General features: G+C 44.7%; 3 non-coding genes across 3 annotated transcripts; all 3 read left to right on the top strand.

The window, feature by feature from the left end:
- Window positions 1-1,682: 1,682 nt before the first annotated feature.
- Window positions 1,683-1,754, top strand: TRNAD-GUC (transfer RNA aspartic acid (anticodon GUC)). The gene has a single exon. It is a non-coding gene; the product is annotated as a tRNA-Asp (tRNA).
- A 1,374-nt stretch (window positions 1,755-3,128) lies between these two features.
- Window positions 3,129-3,200, top strand: TRNAD-GUC (transfer RNA aspartic acid (anticodon GUC)). Its single transcript has one exon. It is a non-coding gene; the product is annotated as a tRNA-Asp (tRNA).
- Window positions 3,201-4,574: 1,374 nt separating this feature from the next.
- TRNAD-GUC (transfer RNA aspartic acid (anticodon GUC)) lies at window positions 4,575-4,646 on the top strand. The gene has a single exon. It is a non-coding gene; the product is annotated as a tRNA-Asp (tRNA).
- The last annotated feature ends 354 nt before the right edge of the window (window positions 4,647-5,000 follow it).

The following is a 5,000-nucleotide window of genomic DNA, read 5'->3' as shown; positions in this document are numbered from 1 at the left end:
CAGCGCTTTGTCCCCAGGAATCACTGCAGCTTTACCTTTGGGGAAAGAGAAAAAGTCTGATTTGTCAGACTTGAGATTTCTTTAGCTGGACTTTGCAGTTAGATGACTCAAGATATCATCTGTGGAAGCTATTTTTCTTTTGGCAGAACATCTGCGTATGTGTAAATGGGCAAAATTCTATCGGTCCCAAGAGTAAATGGGTCCACCCAAATACTGCCATGCTTTCATCAGCTTCTTCCTCGTTAGTATAGTGGTGAGTATCCCCGCCTGTCACGCGGGAGACCGGGGTTCGATTCCCTGACGGGGAGTGCTTTTCTCGTTTTCTACGAAGCTATTTCCCAAGACTGTCGCCATCTTTGACAAAGTCCATCTCAAGAAGAAGTGATTCCTGCTAAATGCTAAGAAGCATGCCACTTTGCTATCCTCTTGCCTATGTACTATTTACAACACCAGGTTATGTTTTTCTGCATTTCACCTCCAAACAGCGCTTTGTCCCCAGGAATCACTGCAGCTTTACCTTTGGGGAAAAGGAAAAAGTCTGATTTGTCAGACTTGAGATTTCTTTAGCTGGACTTTGCAGTTAGATGACTCAAGATATCATCTGTGGAAGCTATTTTTCTTTTGGCAGAACATCTGCGTATGTGTAAATGGGCAAAATTCTATCGGTCCCAAGAGTAAATGGGTCTGCCCGAATACTGCCATTCTTTCATCAGCTTCTTCCTCGTTAGTATAGTGGTGAGTATCCCCGCCTGTCACGCGGGAGACCGGGGTTCGATTCCCCGACGTGGAGTACTTTTCTCGTTTTCTACGAAGCTATTTCCCAAGACTGTCGCCATCTTTGGCAAAGTCCATCTCAAGAAGAAGTGCTTCCTGCTAAATGCTAAGAAGCATGCCACTTTGCTATCCTCTTGCCTATGTACTGTTTACAACACCAGGTTATGTTTTTCTGCATTTCACCTCCAAACAGCGCTTTGTCCCCAGGAATCACTGCAGCTTTACCTTTGGGGAAAGAGAAAAAGTCTGATTTGTCAGACTTGAGATTTCTTTAGCTGGACTTTGCAGTTAGATGACTCAAGATATCATCTGTGGAAGCTATTTTTCTTTTGGCAGAACATCTGCGTATGTGTAAATGGGCAAAATTCTATCGGTCCCAAGAGTAAATGGGTCTGCCCGAATACTGCCATGCTTTCATCAGCTTCTTCCTCGTTAGTATAGTGGTGAGTATCCCTGCCTGTCACGCGGGAGACCGGGGTTCGATTCCCCGACGGGGAGTGCTTTTCTCGTTTTCTACGAAGCTATTTCCCAAGACTGTCGCCATCTTTGGCAAAGTCCATCTCAAGAAGAAGTGCTTCCTGCTAAATGCTAAGAAGCATGCCACTTTGCTATCCTCTTGCCTATGTACTGTTTACAACACCAGGTTATGTTTTTCTGCATTTCACCTCCAAACAGCGCTTTGTCCCCAGGAATCACTGCAGCTTTACCTTTGGGGAAAGAGAAAAAGTCTGATTTGTCAGACTTGAGATTTCTTTAGCTGGACTTTGCAGTTAGATGACTCAAGATATCATCTGTGGAAGCTATTTTTCTTTTGGCAGAACATCTGCGTATGTGTAAATGGGCAAAATTCTATCGGTCCCAAGAGTAAATGGGTCCGCCCGAATACTGCCATGCTTTCATCAGCTTCTTCCTCGTTAGTATAGTGGTGAGTATCCCCGCCTGTCACGCGGGAGACCGGGGTTCGATTCCCCGACGGGGAGTGCTTTTCTCGTTTTCTACGAAGCTATTTCCCAAGACTGTCGCCATCTTTGACAAAGTCCATCTCAAGAAGAAGTGCTTCCTGCTAAATGCTAAGAAGCATGCCACTTTGCTATCCTCTTGCCTATGTACTATTTACAACACCAGGTTATGTTTTTCTGCATTTCACCTCCAAACAGCGCTTTGTCCCCAGGAATCACTGCAGCTTTACCTTTGGGGAAAGAGAAAAAGTCTGATTTGTCAGACTTGAGATTTCTTTAGCTGGACTTTGCAGTTAGATGACTCAAGATATCATCTGTGGAAGCTATTTTTCTTTTGGCAGAACATCTGCGTATGTGTAAATGGGCAAAATTCTATCGGTCCCAAGAGTAAATGGGTCCACCCGAATACTGCCATGCTTTCATCAGCTTCTTCCTCGTTAGTATAGTGGTGAGTATCCCCGCCTGTCACGCGGGAGACCGGGGTTCGATTCCCTAACGGGGAGTGCTTTTCTCGTTTTCTACGAAGCTATTTCCCAAGACTGTCGCCATCTTTGACAAAGTCCATCTCAAGAAGAAGTGATTCCTGCTAAATGCTAAGAAGCATGCCACTTTGCTATCCTCTTGCCTATGTACTATTTACAACACCAGGTTATGTTTTTCTGCATTTCACCTCCAAACAGCGCTTTGTCCCCAGGAATCACTGCAGCTTTACCTTTGGGGAAAAGGAAAAAGTCTGATTTGTCAGACTTGAGATTTCTTTAGCTGGACTTTGCATTTAGATGACTCAAGATATCATCTGTGGAAGCTATTTTTCTTTTGGCAGAACATCTGCGTATGTGTAAATGGGCAAAATTCTATCGGTCCCAAGAGTAAATGGGTCTGCCCGAATACTGCCATGCTTTCATCAGCTTCTTCCTCGTTAGTATAGTGGTGAGTATCCCTGCCTGTCACGCGGGAGACCGGGGTTCGATTCCCCGACGGGGAGTGCTTTTCTCGTTTTCTACGAAGCTATTTCCCAAGACTGTCGCCATCTTTGGCAAAGTCCATCTCAAGAAGAAGTGCTTCCTGCTAAATGCTAAGAAGCATGCCACTTTGCTATCCTCTTGCCTATGTACTGTTTACAACACCAGGTTATGTTTTTCTGCATTTCACCTCCAAACAGCGCTTTGTCCCCAGGAATCACTGCAGCTTTACCTTTGGGGAAAGAGAAAAAGTCTGATTTGTCAGACTTGAGATTTCTTTAGCTGGACTTTGCAGTTAGATGACTCAAGATATCATCTGTGGAAGCTATTTTTCTTTTGGCAGAACATCTGCGTATGTGTAAATGGGCAAAATTCTATCGGTCCCAAGAGTAAATGGGTCCGCCCGAATACTGCCATGCTTTCATCAGCTTCTTCCTCGTTAGTATAGTGGTGAGTATCCCCGCCTGTCACGCGGGAGACCGGGGTTCGATTCCCCGACGGGGAGTGCTTTTCTCGTTTTCTACGAAGCTATTTCCCAAGACTGTCGCCATCTTTGACAAAGTCCATCTCAAGAAGAAGTGATTCCTGCTAAATGCTAAGAAGCATGCCACTTTGCTATCCTCTTGCCTATGTACTATTTACAACACCAGGTTATGTTTTTCTGCATTTCACCTCCAAACAGCGCTTTGTCCCCAGGAATCACTGCAGCTTTACCTTTGGGGAAAAGGAAAAAGTCTGATTTGTCAGACTTGAGATTTCTTTAGCTGGACTTTGCAGTTAGATGACTCAAGATATCATCTGTGGAAGCTATTTTTCTTTTGGCAGAACATCTGCGTATGTGTAAATGGGCAAAATTCTATCGGTCCCAAGAGTAAATGGGTCTGCCCGAATACTGCCATTCTTTCATCAGCTTCTTCCTCGTTAGTATAGTGGTGAGAATCCCCGCCTGTCACGCGGGAGACCGGGGTTCGATTCCCCGACGGGGAGTACTTTTCTCGTTTTCTACGAAGCTATTTCCCAAGACTGTCGCCATCTTTGACAAAGTCCATCTCAAGAAGAAGTGCTTCCTGCTAAATGCTAAGAAGCATGCCACTTTGCTATCCTCTTGCCTATGTACTGTTTACAACACCAGGTTATGTTTTTCTGCATTTCACCTCCAAACAGCGCTTTGTCCCCAGGAATCACTGCAGCTTTACCTTTGGGGAAAGAGAAAAAGTCTGATTTGTCAGACTTGAGATTTCTTTAGCTGGACTTTGCAGTTAGATGACTCAAGATATCATCTGTGGAAGCTATTTTTCTTTTGGCAGAACATCTGCGTATGTGTAAATGGGCAAAATTCTATCGGTCCCAAGAGTAAATGGGTCTGCCCGAATACTGCCATTCTTTCATCAGCTTCTTCCTCGTTAGTATAGTGGTGAGAATCCCCGCCTGTCACGCGGGAGACCGGGGTTCGATTCCCCGACGGGGAGTACTTTTCTCGTTTTCTACGAAGCTATTTCCCAAGACTGTCGCCATCTTTGACAAAGTCCATCTCAAGAAGAAGTGCTTCCTGCTAAATGCTAAGAAGCATGCCACTTTGCTATCCTCTTGCCTATGTACTGTTTACAACACCAGGTTATGTTTTTCTGCATTTCACCTCCAAACAGCGCTTTGTCCCCAGGAATCACTGCAGCTTTACCTTTGGGGAAAGAGAAAAAGTCTGATTTGTCAGACTTGAGATTTCTTTAGCTGGACTTTGCAGTTAGATGACTCAAGATATCATCTGTGGAAGCTATTTTTCTTTTGGCAGAACATCTGCGTATGTGTAAATGGGCAAAATTCTATCGGTCCCAAGAGTAAATGGGTCCGCCCGAATACTGCCATGCTTTCATCAGCTTCTTCCTCGTTAGTATAGTGGTGAGTATCCCCGCCTGTCACGCGGGAGACCGGGGTTCGATTCCCCGACGGGGAGTGCTTTTCTCGTTTTCTACGAAGCTATTTCCCAAGACTGTCGCCATCTTTGACAAAGTCCATCTCAAGAAGAAGTGCTTCCTGCTAAATGCTAAGAAGCATGCCACTTTGCTATCCTCTTGCCTATGTACTGTTTACAACACCAGGTTATGTTTTTCTGCATTTCACCTCCAAACAGCGCTTTGTCCCCAGGAATCACTGCAGCTTTACCTTTGGGGAAAGAGAAAAAGTCTGATTTGTCAGACTTGAGATTTCTTTAGCTGGATTTTGCAGTTAGATGACTCAAGATATCATCTGTGGAAGCTATTTTTCTTTTGGCAGAACATCTGCGTATGTGTAAATGGGCAAAATTCTA

Source organism: Eleutherodactylus coqui, chromosome 11 (genome assembly GCF_035609145.1).
Source record: "Eleutherodactylus coqui strain aEleCoq1 chromosome 11, aEleCoq1.hap1, whole genome shotgun sequence".
Classification (NCBI taxonomy): Eukaryota; Metazoa; Chordata; class Amphibia; order Anura; family Eleutherodactylidae; genus Eleutherodactylus; species Eleutherodactylus coqui.
Note: the sequence above shows the minus strand (reverse complement) of the source record. Positions and strands in the feature narration are given on the sequence as shown.